General features: G+C 39.9%; 1 protein-coding gene across 12 annotated transcripts in view; it reads left to right on the forward strand.

The window, feature by feature from the left end:
- PTPRD (protein tyrosine phosphatase receptor type D) overlaps positions 1-22,795 on the forward strand; it is a 1,386,996-nt gene that overhangs the window by 1,104,351 nt on the left and 259,850 nt on the right. The window contains exons 1-2 of one of the 12 annotated variants that reach the window (XM_083419245.1): positions 7,384-7,500; positions 9,258-9,380. The exons of 10 other annotated variants lie outside the window; for them this stretch is intronic. The gene's annotated coding sequence lies outside the window, so the exon portion shown is untranslated. Of the gene's footprint in view, positions 1-7,383; positions 7,501-8,226; positions 8,247-9,257; positions 9,381-22,795 lie in introns of those variants that run through there. One more of the 12 variants, XM_083419246.1, reaches the window with a different exon arrangement.

A 22,795-nucleotide genomic window follows, 5' to 3' on the forward strand; every position in this document is an offset into this window, starting at 1 on the left:
GGTTATTGGCATTTTTGTGCATATTTCTTTTAATATACACATTTTTATGCATATTTTTGCACACATTTTTTATGCAGAATTTTTTTTTTTTGGGTTGGCCAGTCACATGAGAAAATTTGGAGAAGTAGGAATTTTGAAAGGTAGCTGTGCTTCAGTTATCCTATTGGTTCAGGAAGTGTGTATTTGACCGTCTCACACTGAGATGTGAACCATAATGAGTTTTTGCTCTATGCTTGCAGACAACAGTGAAAGCAAATTGTTATGATAAGGAGGCTACCACAGAAAAAGTGTAAAAGGAAAATGTAGAGAGGACTCTAGCTCAGTATCTGTGATCTAAAGCATTGAGCCTCTCGGGCTTGCTGACCCAAAGGTAAGCAGTTCAAATCCTTTAGACGGGGTGAGCTCCGGTTGCTCTGTCCCAGATTCTGCCTAGCAGTTCGAAAACATACCAGTGCAAGTAGATAAATCGGTACTGCTGCGGCAGGAAGATAAACAGCATTTCTGTGCGCTCTGGTTTCCATCACAGTGTTCTGTTGCATCAGAAGCAGTTTAGTCACGCTGGTCACATGACCTGGAAGGCTGTCTGTGGACAAACGCCAGCTCCCTCAGCCTGAAGCGCTGCACCCTATAGTTACCTTTGACTGGACCTGCCCATCCGGGGTCATTTACCTTTACCTTTTTCCTAGTATCAGAGTACCTCTTATAAACAAAATTACTCAGAATTTGTATCCCTGGCACATTTTGTTAAAAGTCTGCATGATGCTTCAGAAAAGTGAAACCCCCTCAAAAGCAGAGAACTGTGTTGTGCATCTTATACTTTATTTTGAAAGCTATTTTTTTGAATATAAATTACATGTAAATAAGTATAACATGCCATGAATTAATCTTTACATTATAAAAATAATATAATATACAATATAAAAATAATTCAGACACATTTTCAAATGATTTTTACATACAGAAAATCTCTTACCATGTTAAGTGTTTGTATTCTAATTATATGCTTAATAATATTTTTACTGCTGCAGTAAAAAATACTGTGTTTTACTGCTAATTTGCCTACTGCTAAAAATAGGATTGTGCAAGGAAAGTTGTGGGAGACTTTTAACTCTAATTATGGGAATAACTCTTGATGTATAAAAATCAGCATTTAGCTCCATTTGAAATGCTGTGTAAGGATTTCCCAAGATACAAAGTTGTTGAAAAGTTCTTGACTGTAGAGCCTGTCATTGACAGATTAATTTGTTTGTTCAGTAATTTACCTGCATTATTACATGTGCCATAGAGTTGGGGTGCATATGCATTTATAGTGATCAGTGTTCATAATACTTGTATGTACATGAATGCAGTGACCATCGCCATGTAATGGTTTGTAATACAAGATTTTTATAAGCAGAGTTAGATTCAGACTTACTGTTTTATGAAGGTACTTGTATCCATTGAAGACTCACACTGGAGAAAGGCAATTTTTGTTAATTTTCCCAGCCATCTATAGACCCCAACACCACACTCCAAGCTTTTCTGGGGAGTTCCAAGCAGATTTTAGGGGAAAGGAGGATGAAAAGTCAAGTTAGTGGAGTTCTGCTCCAGCTAAATCAGACCGCAACCTATGATATTGTGGCAGTTCTTTCATTATTGAATCCAATAACTCTGATAATGTGTTGTTAATGGAATCATATAGAAGGGTAGACATATTTTACACCAGTACTATGAGATTCCAGGTATGTGCAATCGTGATATTGTATCACCCTCGTCAAGTCTAACTGTAAATACAGTGTTAACCTTAGATGCTAAAATGAAAAATACTAAAAAATTTAAAAAGGAGAGTATGTAGCTTTTGAGTTCGTTGAGTGTGTGTGTATTGTAATTGCATGTGTTCTTGCAATTATTGAAGTGCTTGTTTGGCCTTATTCTTTGTTTTTAAAAAGTGTACCAGTTACAATCCATTGAGAGCGAAAAAATGCAAATCCTCAATTCTACGTGATTGTGTATTGGTCCAAAGTGCTACTGAGTTGTCCTCATCTACAAGGCTCTATGAGGTTTAGCCTTCACACATAAACTATAAAAGAGTTTTCTAGATTTGAGCCTAAATTTAGAAAATATGTATAAACCTCACTGGTTGTAGTTTTGCTTTTGTTCATTATCTTGATCAGTATAGCTAATTAAATCATCAATGGATTGGACTGATTCCCTTACTTACAGCACTCACGCCTGGTCTCCCAGTGACATTTGGTTCATTTTAGTTCTTTGTGCAGCTCGACATTATAAATTTGGACTCCCATCAAGAAACGAAATCATGGCCAAGGATTGCAAGTCCCTGGCGTTCACCAAAGCAGAAGTTGGATTATGGTAACCCATGGATGTGCGCTCTCCTGAAAACTGCTGCTTGTGAGATATGCTTCAGTAAAGTAGAAACAATAGCAACTAGACTGTGGCTAATTAGCACTTCCCCATAACAGGAACCTTGCTATAGCAACATGACTTTTGGGGGCCTATTACCATTTAATTGGGATTAGTTTTGTATTGTTTTTTGTTTCTTAAGGAGGATCACAAAATGTTCATATTTTTTACAGATATATACAGTGTTGCATAACCTCCAGGTTACAGAATCTTTGGGTTACGGCCGCGGCAAACCCAGAAGTTTATACTTCCAGGTTTTTCCGCTCGCACATGTGCAGAAGTGCTCTATCGTGGTTCGTGTATGCCCAGAAGCAGCGCCTCTAGTTACAGATTTATCAGGGTGCGCATGGCACCCCAAAATGAATTAAATCCGTAACCAGAGGTACCACTGTATTTGGATGTCAATACATCCATCAGCTTAAGGTTTTGCAAAAGGCATTCCCTGGAAGCAAAGCAAACCTGAACTGTACCATGCATTGCTATATAAACAAAGGGTTTTCGTAGGCATTAGTGGAACTTTTTGTTGGAATCCTTCTGTCTTGGGAGACAATGGAGGATTGCACCTTTGGGGGTGAAGACTAGCTGTTGGAGAATTGTGATTCAAGGACCCGCCACCCGCTTGAGGATAAGAAAGACACATGGACACGTTATATTAGGTTAATGGGCTAAAAAAGGCCACAACTTTATTGATTACAGCATGTGAGTGGTATTGGCGTAGGCATTGGATAGGTCATAGTTATTTGATGTATCAGAACAAACAAGTTTTATTCCAAAGTTGTGTTTCAGAGTGGGTGCTGTTGTATAATTAATTTAATATATGGTATTTATTTTAGATAACCTATACTCCGCTTTTCTTTCCCAAAATGAAGTGGATTTTCCACAATCACATTGAAATTAACAATTTTATATAATTCTTTCCTGTAATAGATCTTTGGACTTTTTTAGCTATTCACTGATTGATGAAGTGCCAGCCTCTTTTCCCAAGTGAATTAGAAATTTGATTGTGACTGAGACTCTATAATACAATCTGCTATCTCTCTCAATAGTAAGAAATAATAAAAGCAAACTCACAATATGGAGTTGCCATTAACACCTGACCTATGTTCAGTAGAGCCATGTAATTGAATAGTACAGTTTATAAAGAAAGTGAATGATTAGAAGAAATGGAATTTAAGTGTAGCAAAATGATAAGGCAGCTGCTGGATGAGTGTAAAAATAATTCTACAAGTCCAGTTGGGGATGGAAGGTGAGAGGAAATCCTGTCTTTGATCCCCTTGGGCTAGTTACATCCCTTAGCCATAACGTCTTTGAAGGTCCATTACGGCAAATATAAATAACTGCAAAGCATTTCTTTGTTGATGGTGACACAATTTCACAGGTAAAAGGCAATTGGGATGAAATTATATTCTTCACATTTAAGTTACACATCAGCAAAATGCGACAGACACAGATAAAAGTAAGATATGGGCGCAGATAGTAGTGAGAGATTTTGAAAGTCTCCATTCTACTTTTTATGCAGACTAGTCATCTTTGAAGTATAGTAACCAGAGTGCACACACATACCTCTTTTTATAGTAGCCATACAAATACACACATTGGTTGGTGAATATAATAGTGTTACAAAAGTCCCATACCTGCCCCCCATCTCTGCCAAGCAGTGGCCAGAGCGCATGGGGTCACAGGCACACACACAGGGACTGTGTCCCTTTGGAGAATAGAAGGCACTGTGGAGACTGTTGTGTTTTAAGGAATAGGGTTTACACCCTCGGTCTGCTTGGAGGGGCCCAGATCTTACAGCATGGCCCAAAGCATTGCAGGCAGTCCTTCCCCCTCGCCAAGATGGACCCCCCTTTCTTCCTCCTCCTTCTTCCCAGAAGTCCCTTGCTCTCCCCCAGAGCAGTTACCCTGGCAACCTTCCAGATCTCCAGTCTCTGGTCACATCAGGAACAAGGAGTTGTTGACCATCCTCAATGGCTCTCTATTGTAATGTAAACCACTCTGTTCTTCCCTTGGCCAGCTAGACTGGTTTGCCCAGGAATTCCCTGTCTGGCACAGCCCCACAGTTTTGTTTTTTTAATATATATCCCAATCAAAATCCTAGAATTTAGGGGGATCTCCCCTACGTCTAGAACGATAGTAAGGCTAACACTGTTCAAACTTCTATTCTCAACACTGGAATCTTAGAAAAACCTAAAGGAAACAAACGAGGAATAAGAAAAACCAATGGGCAGACTTTACAGCGAAACAGACATTTGGCAAAACTGATCGTCATCCAAAGAACAGAAGATTGTGTTCTTCTAAAACCTGCTTGGCTTTTAGAAAGCTCCCCAAACTAGGAAGGTTTCCTGGGCTTGAATCAAAACTACATCATAGAAGAAAATTAAATTAAAGCCTTTACAGAAAACTATCTTATACCCAGGGGATGTGGGTGGCGCTGTGGTCTAAACCTCTGAGCCTAGGGCTTGCCGATCGGAAGGTCGGTGCTTTGAATCCCTGCGACTGGGTGAGCTCCCGTTGCTCAGTCCCAGCTCCTGCCAACCTACCAGTTTAAAAGCATGTCAGTGCAAGTAGATAAATAGGTACTGCTCCAGCGGGAAGGTAAACGGCGTTTCCGTGTGCTGTTCTGGTTTCACCAGAAGCAGCTTAGTCATGCTGGTCACATGACCCGGAAAAACTGTCTGCAGACAAACGTTGGCTCCCTTGGCCACTAAAGCAAGATGAGCGCCGCAACCCCAGAGTCATTCGCGACTGGACTTAACTGTCAGGGGTCCTTTACCTTTTATCTCATACCCAAAGCTGGACTCCAAATGCACACTTAACACTAAAATGGAAAGCAAGAGTTGAGATCTCTATTTGTCTGTGTGAATTTTGTATTCACTCCCTTTCCCACTGGCCTTCAATGCTTCCAACAGCAAATCAAGCATCTTTGTGATTGTTTCTGTGTGCAAAATACAGGCTAGGTGGGCAAGGACTTATTTATCTCCCTCTGACCCAGGTATAATGAGGCTGCATTTTAAATGGCATTTTAACATTTTAAATTGAGGTTTTTTCCTATTATGTTTTTACTGTAATTTTACTGGTGTTAGCTGCCCTGAGCCTGGCTCTCTGGCCGGGGAGGGCGGGGTATATTATTATTATTATTATTATTATTATTATTATTATTATTATGGTTTCTCTGTTTGAAAACATCTAGATTCTTCAGTGCTGTATGCTGCCGAGAGCTGCAGCTTAGTTGTAGGCTGAAACCCTGGAATCTCCAGGTAGGATCAGGAAAGATCCATTTCTAAGATGCTAGACAGCTGACTGCAGTCAGTGTAGACTAGAGGTATTCATTGCAGTGGCCCCAGATGCTGTTGGACTCCCATCAACCCCACCTACCATGGCCAGTGATCAAGGATGAAGGGAATTTACAGTCCAACAATATCTGGAAGGGCACCATGTTGGCTACCCTGGGTGTCGATCAGGAATGGGGAAGTTCAGGTGGAGGAAGGCCTTTCACCTTGTCTAGCCATCCTTTGGGACTCTCCCAAGGCCACAGCTTCTCCTCCTGCTAGGTGTCTTCCTTGTGTAGCTTTGCCTGGCTGGAGTTGAGATTCTGTCTCTTGGTTCCTTGCATGTGTTTGTGTGCAGAAGTCCCATCTTTTGTGGAGCTAGAATGTAACCTACTGAACAAAGATCTAGTGCTTCTTTTCTACAAAAGGAGGTGCTGGAACTCACTGTGAACGCTTCCCTTGTTCTCTTATAATGGCAATGGTGCCGACCTGAGAGGTGCCAGAACTGAGTTCCGGCAAGTTTTACCTGAAAAAAGGTCCTGGTAAACTCCATTCGCTTTGGACACTGTCAACATCACTTTGCCTCGAGCTCCATCCAGCCCCAGCATGCAGCTCCTGGAAGGAATGTGTCCTTGAGATGACAAAAGTCCCCTCACCAGTAAAGACAATAAATAGTTAGGGAAACTTTCAAACTTCCAAACTGCTGCTTATGGTTCTTTTAAAATTACCCAGAAATCCATCCAGCTAAGAGGCGAGGATTATGTTGTTCCTCTCACTACAAGAGATGAGGACAGGGATGTTTCACCATGGCTGTAATGACGTGGATATGACATGGATTCCTGGAGTCAGATAATGGCACCTGCCATCACTGGAGGCCTTAAGGGATGTAATATGTTAATTAAAAAATCTTGCCATTTTGTTCTTAAAGCACAAGGGAAATCTTTTCATAAATTAAAAAGGTGCCATCATATTTCATTTGCCTTTGGATTACATGATATAAGTTAATTCTGTCCTTTGTATTTAATTGCAAAAATCAACAAAACACGAGGGCCATATGTTTTCTTACTTAGCTTAAATGTCATACATATGAAACTTCTTGCCTGCTGAGTTTTTCCTAACAGTTTTTTAACTTCCTGATTGTTCAGTGTGAAGACTGAAGAACCATTTAAAAGAACAAAAAATAATAATGCGGAACTGTATTATTTTCTTTTCACTGAGTTACCAAAATCAAACGCTTTTTCACTAGATAACCTTTGACAAGTAAAAAATGTTACCCTCGGAGCATGTTCCCTGGAAGGAGAACAACAGTAGTTTACAATTCCAGTATAATGTAACCCATCAAATTGTCCAAAATATATACTGATTGACCACTCAGATCAATTGCGGAGCTTGGCTGAAGTACTGTATTTGCTCGAATATAAGCTGCACCCGCAAATAAGCCACACCTTTAAAATTTGGCGGCTTGGGGGAGGCTTGGGATCCACGGACGGGACGGGTGCCATTGCCCTGAGCTTCTGGGCTGCTTCCTGGGGGCGGGGGGAGCCATGCTGCTTTGCTGGCAGCGCAAGGTCACGAATATAAGCCACACTTTAACTCTTCACTATCGGAATTTGGAAAAAAAAGTGTGGCTTATATTCGGGCGAATATGGTATATATAAATACTACAACACTGGGAAGAAACACAGTTGGAATGTTCTATAGCCTTTCATAGAATTTGGAACAGTAGAATAGTGAGCAATAGCAGCTGCTGTCATAGGGGTCTCTGCACTCTCCCCTGGTCTCCCAGAACACAGAGAGACATGAAGAAGACAGAGCAATGAGAGACAAGGTGATGTAGCCTTAGACTGCTGAGGAAGGAAGCAGGGAAGAGCCTTAATAGAACCGTGGGAAGGTAGGGACCATCAGTCCTCTCAGCTGTCTTATTGAGCAGGACCTACTGTCATCACTAGGCCTGCGTTGTTTAGGTTTCTTTGGATGACAAATTAACTTTGCTGACAGTGGTGGTTTTTTATTATTATTGCTGACCTACTCCTGAGTCCAGCTCCTGACAGGTAGGCAGGAACCAGTTCAGGTTTAGAGCCACAGACCTCTGGTTTATTTTGTATTCCGTTCTGCCTTTGTCTGCTTTTCATCTACTTTTTATTTCTCATAAAGTGCTGACCACTGAAATGTGTGTACAGTGGAACCTTGGTTCTCAAACTTAATCCATTCTGGATGTCCGTTTGATTCCCGAAACGTTCGAAAACCAAGGCACGGCTTCTGATTGGCGCAGGTGCCCCAGAAGCAATAGCTGACAGCCACATCGGATGTTCGGCTTCTGAAAAACGTTCGGAAACCAGAACACTTACTTCTGGGTTTTTGCCGTTTGGGAGCCAATTTGTTCGTCAACTAAGCCATTCGAGAACCAAGGTTCCACTGTATTTGCCAAATTTAGGATTCTAGAATCCCCACATGTGTATAAAATCCATGCTACTGAAACCAGCACGTTCTTCTGAACTCTGGGAGAGACCTGGGGAGCATGGCCTGCCTTTACACTCTGAGTAACTTATAAGGGAATCATCTGGGAAATGCAGGGTGAGTTGGTCTCAGAATTGCTGGTCTTTAGGAAGTTGGGAGTAGTCTGCCAGGGAAATGAACATGCTGCTTTGATCTCTGCAGTGGGATAAGGCAGCTGGAAGTTAGCTCTTCTTTTCCCCAGCAAGTTGGGTGCAAGATTTAACCAAGGGGTGCTGGGTGCATTGGCCTTTTGAAAACGATAACTGCTTTGGCAGCACCCCCAACCTCCCATCCTTGTTTCTGGAGATGTAGGTGACCAAAAAGGAGATGGGGTGGCAAAAACTACCGTATAGTAAAGCAGAGACCCAGTGTGGTGTAGTGGTTAAGAGTGGTGGACTCGTAATCTGATGAACCGGGTGTGGCGTTTGCCTCCTAGGATGGGTCATAAGGAAAGGGTTAAAATAGGTGTGATGTGATTGGCCAGTGAGAATGCAAGGGGGTATAAAAGTTAGAGTGGGAGGTTTTGAAAGTTAGTTGAGTTGAGGGTTGGGAGTTGAAGAAGGAAGAGGGAGGAATAGGCAGTGGGTTGGTAGAGTTGTATTGTGAGAGAGTGAAGAATTGTTAGGTGGAGTCAGATAGATAGTTGGAATAATCAGTTTGGAGTTGTTAGGAACTAAGAATAAGAAACTGCCAAGTAAAATTAACTGTAACCATAAACTTGTTCCTGCATTTAAAAATAAACTTGATTATTTGTTTATGTTAACAACTGACTGGATGTCGTGTGTCCCCATGAGATACGGGGTGGTGGCAACGGAAAAAGCAATCGCAGTGGCGGCACAGGATCAATAGATCGTCAAATGTCCGGGGGCCCTGTGTGTGATCGCCACCCCGGGTTTGCTTCCCCGCTCCTCCACATGCAGCTGCTGGGTGACCTTGGGCTAGTTACACTTCTCTGAATTCTCTCAGCCTCACTCGCCTCACAGAGTGTTTGTTGTGGGGGAGGAAGGGAAAGGAGATTGTTAGCCGCCTTGACTTCTGGTAGTGCTAAAGTGGGATATCAAATCCAAACTCTTCTTCTTCTTCTTGCAGTTTAACAAGGAAAGCTCTCCCGAACATCACAACAAAACCTAGATGTGGAAGTTCACTTTTCACCTAAGTACAGCCAGAGCAAATTGTGCACTAATTAGGGCAGCTATGATAAGACAAACAGAGGTGTCTTTTCCCCCCTCTTTCAAACCTTGCTAAGTTATAGCTGATATATTTTCTTGCTGATCTTGGAGGATGGATAATTTTATCTGGTGGGTGGTCTCGTATGTGACACAGAGAGGGAAGTTCCATCCAAAAAAATAAGCTATAATAATAACCGTTTGGGATTAGCCTTGGAGACCTATAAATCTTTCATAGCTCAACAGCTCTAGAGAGAGTGATTTCTTTTAAGTAGCCTCATGATTAATAGCAACTTTGTTCTGCTATGAGAACAGGGAAACACATTTTTAAAAGGCTTAATGCTACGACAAACTAAAAGAACTTAATCTAATATAATGGTTCCAATTTGGCACAGTCACACAACTTAGCAGTGGGCATGGAAATGCACATATAGGCCAGGATCCAAGCAAGCTCCGGAGGGGTTTGGTTGCCCCCCGCCCCCGCCCAAACAGCAACTCCATATGCCTCATGCCAAATTGCAAACGGAGTTTGACACCAAATGTTGAAAGCAGTTTGAGATATGGCAAGAAGATCAGCTGTTTCAAGGGGGAGGAGGGTGTCAGGAATCTCACTGGGTATGTCGAAGCCTTTGGGCATACCCTAAGTAGCTCTTTGGATCAAAGCCACAAATTGCATGGAATGGAAAGATGTCAGGCTTGAACTCTTGAACTTTATTAAATATAGCACATTTATATGAAATTGCCTAAAGGGATAATATCCTTTTACTCAGCATGCTTTTAATTCCCTACAAGTATTTATTTATTTATGCTAGGGAGTATATTTCCAGTAGCCTCAAGATAACATATATTGTGCAGACCATCTTTCCTTAAGTCAACGTATGTTGGTAGTCAAGGACTGTAAAAGCATTATTTCTTTGTAGATTTGAATCCATTACCAGTTTCATGTAATCAGTACTTATGATTGAGGCTGATCTGACCAGTCTCTTACTGAGATTTGGACTGTGCTTGACCTTCTAAGCATTCTGTATTTTTACAGAATTATTGTGCTATCAGTTGCTGAGCTTAACTTTTGATGTGAACGATCACAAAATGTTGTATCCATTGTAGCTCATGATAGTTGTATAATAATAATAATAATAATAATAAAAAATAAAAATAAAATAAATAATAGTAGAAATATATTGGGGTTGTAGAAGCAGAACTAACAAAACAAAGCATCCTTCCCAGTTTGCTAACGTTGCATTTTAAGTTGTCATGACCTTCCCTGGGACCTTGGGGTGAAAGGCAAGTAATTGATGATGATGATGATGATGATGATGATATTACATAGAGTGTATCATCATTTAATCTGAGTGGCTGCAAAACTAACCTTTGTCTGCTTCCTATAGACAACCTGGATAGAGATAAATAAAAAGGCAGTTACTTGAACAAAATGCTGGTGGGGGTGTGTGTTTATTTTAATTGGCCATGTTGTTTCAATTTCAGATATTAATAAAGGCTGAGACACGCAACAAGCCTGTCTGAGCAGAACATTAAGTCTGGCTTCAAGAGGTTCACACACTGGATAAAGTGTTGCTCATATATGTGGCTTGAGAACAGTAATGTTAATTATTTAAATACAAGGTTCCTTCATTCAATCTCTGGGTGGCCCCTGTTGGGTTTTGGCTGTCATTAAAAGAATTTGTAGCATTGCAGGAATAGGATTTTTCAATGAAGAGCCTTAATAATTAAATAAACGCTACATGTTCGAAACACACTTTTCTGATGTTAATGCTGTATTCATTTATTCCCTAATGCTTAAAAAAATATTGCTGCATACTGCATTTCTTTGAGTGGGTTTATCCAACATAGATTTACATCGTGCCTAGGCTAAATGACAAATAACCAAGCAACATTAGCATTAATCATTTCCATTCCTGAATTTACTTTCAAGGCATTGTTGCTGGATAAGTGACTTTTGCAATAAGCCAAGCATTTTTTTGCGTCTGTGAATATCTGTTTATTTAAGCCATTTATAGAGTGTTTTGCTTCTGAATGTGACTTTTTGATAATGTTTTTTTGAGCTGCTACATATGATATATATTTAAAAATATATTCAAGCACATTTTCAAACACCAAAGTAAGTTACTTTTTTTAAAAAAGTGTATAAGCTGTGAATCAAGGGCATTTAAAAGTTAAAGGAATGAAGCTTTATTCAGGAGCTAATTATATAAATCGCATTGGAAACTAGCGCAGCTCATCTAGTCATGCAGGGCAGGCAGATTATTACTATTACTACTACTACTACTATTAGATGGGGACTGCTGGTTATTAGAAATTATTACTATTACTATTATTATTGTTGTTGTTGTTAGATGGGGACTGCTGGTTATTAGAGACTTTGCTTGCACTATATTCCATGGCTAACCTCTGAGAATAATTATAGATACAGTGGTACCTCGGGTTACATATGCTTCAGGTTACAGACTCCGCTAACCCAGAAATAATACCTTGGGTTAAGAACTTTGCTCAGGATGAGAACAGAAATCGTGCTCCGGCGGTGCAGCGGCAGCAGGAGGCCCCATTAGCTAAAGTGGTGCTTCAGGTTAAGAACAATTTCAGCTTAAGAACAGACGTCTGGAACAAATTAAGTACTTAACCCGAGGTACCACTGTAATCTAACCTAGAGGTTATCAGAGCACAGGCGATAGAAATTAGGCTATCCCTGTCCACAGGTACTCAGAACTGTGCAACTATAGACTGTGCAACTGAGACTCCTTCGTATAGGGTGGTATGTAAATTTAAATAACAATGATAATGATAATGATGATGATGATGACAGCACACAGGGGAAGAAGAGAGGGAATGTTCTATCTGAGAATCTGAAATGCTTGCCCTGACGAAACAGTCACCTGTGCTCAATATTCAATTCCCTACTTACTTTGAAATATTTTCCATTTTTAAATCATTGGAGCCTACATATGAAACAAATGGAAGGTGGAGGTTCAAAAGTATAAAACATAGAAAGTTCATGAAAAGTTTTAAATAGCACTCAGTTTTAGGATGAATTCTCTTTATTTCTAGTATAAAAACATTTCTGATATAGCACAGCATATCTGGGTTTGTTTTATTTTAATTGATCACATTTGAACAGGAGGATTATGCAAACTTGCAATCATTTAAGAATAGCCTTCAGTATGCTATAGTGAATATTTCAAAATGGTAAAAACGACGATATATTAAATAATTCCAGAAAGACATGCAAATCAGACTTGATTTTTTAATTTTTAATTTGAAAACCTACAAGCTCTTCCTTGCATGTGAATTAAGTATGAAAATATTTGAAACAGCCAGGACTTTTGAATGAAGATTGATTCCTTATACACTGATTTCCATGAAATGCCTGCTATTCACTTGGGCCTTCAGGAACTTAGTGTCCCAGGGACTGAATAACTGTAAATATGATAATGTACTGTAGATTTTAGGAATAGTAGTGTTTTTATTTATTTTATTTTATTGTGAAACATTTTGTAATGGTCTTTTATGTTGTACACCATCCTGGGCCTGGGTATGAAAGGTTATTTAGAAATAATACTAATTATAATAGTAGTAAAGGTAAAGGGACCCCTGACCATTAGGTCCAGTCGTGGCCGACTCTGGGGTTGTGGCGCTCATCTCGCTTTATTGGCCGAGGGACCCGGTGTACAGCTTCTGGGTCATGTGGCCAGCATGACTAAGCCGCTTCTGGTGAACCAGAGCAGCGCATGGAAATGCTGTTTACCTTCCCACCAGAGGGGCACCTATTTATCTACTTGCACTTTGATGTGCTTTCGAACTGCTAGGTTGGCAGGAGCAGGGACCGAACCACGGGAGCTCACCCCATCATGGGGATTCGAATCGCCGACCTTCTGATTGGCAAGTCCTAGGCTCTGTGGTTTAACCTACAGCGCCACCCACGTCCTTTAATAACAGTAATAGTAGTTATTATTATAATGATAGCAGCATCGGCTTTGGCAAATGGATATTAGTGTTAACCTGATGGAATTGGCAGCCTCTGTGAAAGAGGTATGGCAAACTTGCACCTCTGTTTTGCCTTCAGTTGAGATCCTGTTAAAGGAGCTTCCTACAATATTTTATAATGCCTTACTATTACACATCCTACAATAATATCACACATATGGGATTGTGCCCTTTTGTATCTTGTGGATACAAAAATTACCAAGGATGGTGATGGTAAGTGTTTAATCCTCACTTGTCTTCTGCTTTGTCTATTTTATAATGCCTCACTATTACACATCCAGCAGAATGCAAAACTGGCAACAGTGGTTTCCAGCACGAGCTAATGACTGGTCCAAGGTCACATTGTAACCATCATGGTAAATTGAGGGTTTGAATCTGGTTCTCCCTGACTAGTATGAGATTCCAACTACAGTGGTACCTCGGTTTTCGAACGTAATCCATTCTGGAAGACCGTTCGACTTCCGAAACGTTCAAAAACTGAGGCGCAAAGGGCGGTCTGCAAATTCAGCGAAGAAAATTGAAAAACGTGCAGTGGAAGCCTTCCAAGGTGCACGACTTCCAAGGTGCATTCAAAAATGGAAGCATTTACTTCCAGGTTTTTGGTGTTCAAAAACCAAAACGTTCAGCTTCCAAGATGCTCAAAAACCAGGGTACCACTATATTACATTGCACTGGTTCTCATGACATGCCTGCAGCGTCATAGCTCTTGGCTTTTGCTGCTTATAGTAACTACTTTTTTTATTCTAAATTTTAATACCTTGTGGCAATACTTCTTGGGTTGGTCCAAAATAAACAAAAAAGGAACACTGCTTTTCTCTATTTAATCTGAAAAGTATGAACAAAGACATATTTATTCCAGGTTTACCTGTAGAAAGTGTGGTCAGTGTTACTGCGCAATCTGTATAATCTAGTGCCACCTTTCTTAACCTTCGTTCCCCAGATGGTTTTGAACTACAACAACCATCATCCATGACCACTGGCCATGCTGCCTAAGAATGATGGGAGTTGTCGTCCAACAACATATGGGAACCCAAAGTTGAGAAAATGGGATCTAGATTAATTCTAGTGAAACACTAGAGAGAAATTGCTAAATAAAGGAGGAAATCTTGTTCCCTCAAAATAAAAGAGGACGCAGGATGTGTGTGTGTGTGTCACAACACACAATTATGCACAATAGTAATCTATTGAACTAAATGTGTCTGTCAAATTTATAAGTGCACATTTGTTTTTATTCTGACATGTTTGAAATTTAAACTCCTATAAAACCATTTAAAAACTGTTCAGTGCAAGAATGTGCAATGTTCAGTCCTTTGGGGAAAATTAGTGTCCAATTCAGATTAATTTTTGCTTTAATTGTGCCTTTGGTGACAGATGATGAAAAGTCAATTACATAAACTACTTGAGTCTCATGCAGTTCAATTATAAAACTCACATTTACACAATTAAGTAAAACTATCTACTAACAATAATAAAGATGCTACTTCAAAGGTTTTCTTAGTGCTGAATTTTCCAGCTTAATGTATTTCTGTGTGTTCAGGAGAATGAAAAACTTGTGATGTCATACCTGTAATAAGAGTCAAATTAAGCCAAATTTCATAATAGTATCCCATATTCAGATGGTGGGAACTATTTTTTCTTTGATTGTATATTCCACCCTAAATGGTTAGATTTGGTATCCTTCAAGGAACATAAAAAGCAAAGGTAATAATGTTTTATATATTTTTATTTCTGTAAATTACCTTGAGTCGTTTTGAGAGAGGCAACTAATGATTCAATCCTAATCACACTTACTTGGGAGTAAGCCCCATTGAATGTAATAGGATTTACCTTTGAGCAGATGAGGTTAGGATGGGCCTGCAAGAAATTCAAATGACAACAATAAGCAGTTGGGCAAACCAAAATATCATAAATTTCTGACAAGCTTTCAAATATAAAACCAGGGCAGAATTGACAATTGGAGAGCAACAATTATTCATTCGTTCATTGTATTTATATATTGCCTTACTACCAAGGCGCCCAAAGTGGTATACAATTTTAAAGCACTAACACAAATTATAGGTAAAGGTAAAGAGACCCCTGACCATTAGGTCCAGTTGTGACTGACTCTGGGGTTGTGGCGTTCATCTCACTTTATTGGCCGAGGGAGCCGGTGTTTGTCCGCAGACAGCTTCCGGGTCATGTGGCCAGAATGAATAAGCCGCTTCTGGCAAACCAGAGTAGTGCACGGAAACGCCGTTTACCTTCCCGCTGGAGCGGTACCTCTTTATCTACTTGCACTTTGATGTGCTTTCAAACTGCTAGGTTGGCAGAAGCAGGGACCGAGCGACGGGAGCTCACCCAGTCGTGGGGATTCGAACCGCCAAGCTTCTGATCGACAAGTCCTAGGCTCTGTGGTTTAACCCACAGCGCCACCCGCGTCCCATACACAAATTTTATAAGATGTTAAATTGTCCTCTTAAACAATAGTTTCAAAGTGGCACAGCTTCCATCCCCACAAAAAACAAAAAAACTTCTAGGCTTGCAGATGAATTCCGGGATTGCATAAAAGTGGCTTTTATGTCACGTGAAAACACAATGACAATGTAGAAATTAATAGGAAAACGTCTTCAGCATTTCATATTATTTACATTTTGGGTCCAAAACCTAAGAAAATCTATGAAACCTAAGTGGGCTGTGAATTACACATTCTAGAAATCGCAGCTCTATGCAATGCTTGTATTATTCAAAAACATACATTGCATTGTAATCTGAGTTTTTAATAAATGTAGAAAATCCCCATGTTTGTTTAACGGGAAACAGGAAGTGATTGGCTTAGGAAAGGCGAAAGCAAGGACAGATCTGTAATTGACTCTGTTATGTGTTCATCTGCAGAACGCTTAAATAAAACAGCTTGATTCTGAATATAGACTGAAACAAAGAGAAATAATGTTGAAGACGTGCAGTTGCTCATTCAGCAAAAGCTACTTAGAAAATGCTTGTGTAATAATAATTAGGGGAAATAATTGTTCTTTTATGTGGTTACTACATTTTATTTTAATGGAACATTTTGAATTAATAAACCCACCCATACTCTTCTTCTGTCAGTAATAACTATTGTGTATCTTATCAGATAATTAACGACCATAAACATAACAGAACTACTCCAGACCAGTAGCACATTTATTTCTTTGCCTATTGCTTAAGAAATTAAAAAAGAAGTTTTAATAAAGTAATAGAAATTCCAATTTTCTCATTTGCATTTTATATTTTATTGTATCAGTGCAACTCCACTGACATCAATAGAGATGCTGTCAGGAAATGAAATGACTTGTCAGGCCAGACTGCAGATTTTTGATTTTTTATTTGCAAGAGCCAGACTTTATGAGACTTGAAGAGGAATCTGAGGTGGCTGTTCCAAGCTGGGCAATTAGAATGCCAATAGGAAACAGTAGAGTTCAAGTCTGGATGAAATTCAGGCAGTGAAGAAAATGAATAAGAATCCAATTTAGGGGACAAGGTGTAAGGTAACAAGTCTCATAGCAACTTGCTACACAACACAGATCATGCATATAGCCATTTTTGATCATCAGCCCTCCCTTAATATTAATCAGCTGTTGATGTAAACCTGTTCCATCTAGATCAGGGGTGCCCAAACCTTTTTCAAAGAGGGCCAGATTTGATGAAGTGAACATGTGTGAGGGCCGACCAAAGTTGTTGGGCTTTTTTTAGGATTGAAGTTGTTGAGCTTTGACCCCAATAAATAAACAATAAATAAATAAACAGGGCCCGGATAAAACCAGCTGGGGGATCAGATTAGGCCCCCCAAATGGACTTTGGACATGCCTGATCTAGATTCAGGTAGGTAGCCGTGTTGGTCTGACAGTCGAAGTCCCGTATTTTTCTCTCCATAAGACGCACCATTTTCTTCCTAAAAAGTAAGGGAAAATGTCTGTGTATCTTATGGAGTGAATGCGTGGTCCCTAGAGCTGAATTGCCCAAGGGCAAAAAGCAGATCATGTTTTTTTTTTTTTTTTTTTAAAGAGGGAAGTGGGTGTTGAAACAAAGCCACTGATCGGGGAGTGAGATAATGGACGCTAGCAATAAAGGAGGCTGCCTGGCAGGGGGGAGGTAAAGACAGCAAACTTGGAAGGAGAGGAGACAGGAAGAATAAAGCAATGAGGATAGAAATTAGAAGAAAAGGAGGAGCAAAAAACTGCTCCAGCTAAGGAAAAGACACTAAGGCAAATAAGAGCGAAGGGAGTGTTGAAAGGAAGCAGCTGATGGGTAAGCGATCGGTGAAAGAGATAAGGGATGCTAGCGATAAAGGAGGCTGCCTGGGAGGGGGGAGGTAAAAGCCCATGGATCCTCAGGATTTTTACATTGGGTCAACCCAAATTCACTATCAGATCACATAGCATGTCTATGGCTACAGCCTGCACCCAAAAAATCATGCATCCACTGTTTCGTTCAGAATATTTTTTTTCTTGTTTTCCTTCTCTAAAAACTAGGTGTGTCTTATGGTCATGTGTGTCTTATGGAGCGAAAAATACGGTATATAAAAAAATTGTCCAGTAGCACCTTTGGGACCAACTAAGTTTGTTCTGGGTATAAGCTTTTGTGTGCATGCACACTTTTTCAGATACACTGAAACAGAAGTCACCAGACCCTTATATATAGGGGGGGGGGGCTCTCAAGAGGGTAGTAGGAGATGGGTGATTGACTCAATGGGTATGGTAAACCTGTTGACTACTGATAACGACTGCAATTAGTCCCACAGGAAAAAGCAAGGGATAGTATGCAGATGATTAGCATATGTAATGAGACAGGAATCCAATATCTCTATTCAGACCAGGTCTCTCCATAGTTTTCAGTTTAGTGATAAGTTGTAATTCAACAACTTCTCTTTCAAGTCTGTTTCTGAAATTCTTTTGTAATAAGACACATGCTTTGAGATACTGTATTGAATGTCCTGGGAGATTGAAGTGTTCTCCTACAGGTTTCTCTGTCTTGTGATTCCTGATGTCAGATTTATGTCTATTTATCCTTTGGCATAGGGTTTGGCCTGTTTGTCCAATATAGAGAGCTGAAGGGCACTGCTGGCATTTGATGGCATACACAATGTTAGAAGATGAGCAATTCCACCTAGGTGCATTACAGAGAGGGAAGCAGCATTCTGGCGCAAAAGCTGAGCTAGTTTGTGAATCACATGAAAAAGTAGCTATTCCATGTGTGGTCCTTTTCTCCAGTCACACAGCTTGATGCTGTGCACAGGGCTGGATTTATTTTTGATGAGGCCCTGAGCTACTGAAGGTAATGTGGTCCTTTATATGTCCAGCTGTCCTTTGTCAACAAATTGTCACTGTTTTTCGTGTTGAATATATGCTATATGGTAATTTATGGACCTAGTAGGTATCTAAAGCCATTTGGACATGCAGAATGTAGGCACCCTATATATATATATATATATGAGCAAACCAGTGATATTTTAGGGAGCAGGTACTGTAGCAGGCAGGGCCCATTGCATACATCATAGGAGCCTACACAACACAAAACACTGTTGCTGTATGCAGGTTTTATTTTATTTGTTTTTTATCTTATATTTTGGAAATGTACATCCAGTGTTTTTTATTTTTGGGGGGCAAGAGAGTGGGGCTCTAAGCTATAGCTTGTTTAGTTTATATGTAAATCCGGACATGAGTGGCTTTTGAAAGGCAAAAATCCCAGAGCAAGTTCTGAATTCACTTCCTTTAGACACCCTCATCAAGCCACTGATTGAAAGGCTTGTACGTGTGTGTGTGTGTGTGTGTGTGTGTGTGTTCCATGTACATAGCCCTGGTGATGCCATGCACACTGTATTAATTTGTGTGAATCAGTCTCTAGAAAGAATAATGTCAGTGAACTTTCACTGGTGCCCAGATAAAACGTGTGGCAACCATTGCAACATTCATTCTTTCCACCTTGGCCCTTATAACGAAGGGCTGTATCCAACCCTGCAGGTCCCCTCACACAACAGACTTTGGTGGATGCAAAGACATGCTTAGACCTCTATTTCCATAGTTGTCTGGTGTTGCGCCACCACGTGCACCAATGTTTTGTTGTTCTGTTATGCCATATGTCACAACGGATGTGCAGGCACTATTTCTGGACAAAGCTTGTGCCCTGTATGTTTCAAAGGTGGAATTGGTGGAATTGAAGGTCTGTCAGCATAGAAATGTGTGGAGAAATACGACACCTTTTAATGGAAGAGCGCGGAATGGTAAATAGTCCATTTAATTTCACAAAAGTGCTTCTGGGAACAACTTTGTATGACAAATACTACTTAAGAATTTCTATATTTAACGGCAAGGCATAAGTACAGCATGTCATTTTATACGAAATGTGGGTTTGTTGCTGTCTGATGTGAAGCTTAAGTGCAGGTATTTTAGAGACAGCCATCTATTTAGTGAGCCTACCATTTTCGTGCCATATTGTTTGACTGACTGACTTGCCTGCCAAGCCATTTATTACACTTCCTAGGGAGAAAAGGCAAATGTCCTTCTAAACATTCTTTCTGATAATCACTAGCAGACTTAATGAAACTTAGTTACAGCTACTTGGTGTCTTATAGTACTCTGGTGGGGAAGGTAGGAAGTGTGTCAGATTATACCTATTCAATCAACTTGTGCAGCCAGGGGTAATTTTCCAGGCTGCTGCATGACGAATTATGCATGCAACTTCAGTTATTGTTGGTAGCTCTACAATTAATCCTTGATTGTCATATTGCATATGTACTCCTGCAAGTACTGTGCTTTAACAATGGAATCTAAAAATAATTGGTCAAGTCTTCAGTGCCTGCAAATTGGTTTTGCTTCGTTAGCATCTATGGAGCTCAGGCAGTTTTCACCAGCTGAGAATCCATCTCAAGGTGGCTGACTAAAATAATTAATGGAAATGGCCTTCTAATACAGGTGAATTAAAAAGGGTCTCAGCGGCATGGTTTGTGCCAGCTTGTTAAGATGGGGATGCTACCCAGTATATGCATTTGTTTTCAAAATTATGAGCAAGAATTAATGTCTTTGTGGCTTTGAAATGCATACCTGGCATGCATTGTAGATGTTCCATCCCTATAAATAAGGTTGGGAGAATATAAAAAGAAGGGAGTGAATAAATGTGTCATTTACTGTGGTGCTTGTGAGTTTACTCTGTGGCCCAGAAAGCTCAGATTGAGTTGAGACATAAAGCTTAGGGATTCAGACAATGCTGAGTAGAATCTCTTCTTATTTGGCTTATTCCCATCTCACAGTATTTCTGAAGACAAAATTTTTCCCATTTTACTACCGGAAATAGGAGGAGTTGGTGTTAGTTTTCATTTTAAGCCAATGAAATGGAGGATGAAAGGCAGTATCTGTACATATTGAAATAGCTGTCTCTGTCATGCAGCAGGATGAAGTGAGCTGTTTAATGTAGCACATGAGAGCACAATAGAAGAAGGCAGGAATTGTGGACTTAATGGTTCAGCAGCACTTTTTAGTATTGGCACTTGCAAGGTGGCAGGCAACCTGGGCCTCTGAGAGCAGAATGTCTTTGGCCAGCCCTTCATATTAATTCCATGACAATCTAGTGTAGATCGGATGCCGCAGCTGATCAGAACTTTGGAGCTAGAAGCTAACTTAGATACAACTTCATCCCATGCCGCTGAGATTTGATTTCCCCAGTATGAAGACCCCAGATTGTGATTAACGGATCCCATTTTTATATAATTGTTAGCCAGTGATTTGTTGTTTTGTGTTTTTAAAGGATTGTGCTATTTTTATGGAGTTTATGTATCTGTTTGCCTTGTTGTGGCCTTATGTAAAGAGCAGCAAATACTATTTAAATAAATAGATTAGTGGAAGTTGGCATCTGCATTACTAATTTTGTGGATTCCAAGGGTCTGGCTTCTTGAGAGGCGGGATGAACAGGCAGGCATGTCTTGTGGCAACTTGGGTTCAGGCCTTTTCAGTTGTTGTGCCCAGCCCTGGGAGTCACCTTTCCACTGTCGTCACCCAAGTATTTGCTGATATTTTGTTACTAGACAATTTGTTCTTGCAGATTTTGTATCATTGAACCTAGGTTAGTCATGTTCATTAACTTCCATTGGGTCTACTCTGAGTAGGACTCTATTGTAATGATGTGATTCAGAGTGTTTTTGTATTGATATTTTCTTTGTATGCTCTGCTCTGAGAATTTTTTTTTAAAGAAGGGTGGTATATAAATGCTTATAACCACCATCATTATTAACAAGAACTGTTGCAGACTTTTGTTGTCTGAGTGCATATGGAGGGAAAGTGCAGTGTGGTCCTTGCTGTATTATTGTCCCAAGGTTCACTGCAAAAATAAAATCTACATATATCTTCAAAGTGCTCTTTCATTTGAGTGCCTGCATTGAAACAGAGGTTTGGTATTAAAGTGAAACATCAAAGTGTAGCTTCTAAATATTTATTGCAATGCCTGATTACATTATTTTCAATTTTTACAGTTCCAGCTTTGATAGAGTGATATACAAAATTATTGAACCTCTCAAAGTTGCTTCTCTGAAGCCACTCAGTTGGAAAAAGAAAAAAAGAATGATTGAATTGAGTGAATTCTGTGCAGTGCAATAATTATTTCAGGTTATTTGGTCATTATTAAGGTGATGCATTTCATGTTAGGAATATAAAAATATAATTATTATTTTCTAGGGATCCTCAAGGAACTGCAAATTTTCATATGCCATGTAACCCAAACTTATAAATATTTTTAGTTGAGGATAAAATGCCTGGCTGCATTTATTGACTAATCTACACAAATAAATGACTGCAAAATTTTACAACAACAAATATTTGTATTAATTGCATGTTGTTATCAGGTTAAAAAAAAATTCTGTGGTATTATATAACCAAAAATGAAGTTAAATGTTTTGACTTTACAACCAACATTGATTGTCATTTAGAGGTTTTTGCTCGGATAAGGATAAATCAGTGATAGAACCTATTTGGTTATTTGTAATAGTCCATATTCATCTACACTTTGCTTGTGTCTTTTGAACACACTTGATGATTGTTCTGATTTCTTAGAGGGGCAACACTGGTGTTCAGAAGAGTTGTAAGCTTAGCATGCTCTCTCAGACTTCTCATGTTATCTGATGGAACAAGGAGTTGCACTAAAGCAGCTCTCATGCCTCAAGTAATGTGAAAATTGGTGGGTGGGATTGGGCTGGCAGGAAAGAATGACTTTGTGCCTTCTCATTAGCCCATCGAGTGGCAGACCTGGGTACCATGGTGCCCTGTGTGAGGCCAACATTTGCACCCCTTCCTGAATCCTCATGTTGGCTCACCATGGAGGAAATGTTGTACAGCTCTTACCACCAGAAAGTTCTTCCTGTTTTTTAGGCAGAATCTCCTTTCTTGTAACTTGAATCCATGGGTTTGGGTCCTAGCCTCCAAGGCAGGAGAAAACAACTTTGCTCCATCTTCCATGTGGCAG

This window comes from Podarcis tiliguerta (genome assembly GCF_965153285.1).
Source record: "Podarcis tiliguerta genome assembly, chromosome: 17".
Taxonomy (NCBI): Eukaryota; Metazoa; Chordata; class Lepidosauria; order Squamata; family Lacertidae; genus Podarcis; species Podarcis tiliguerta.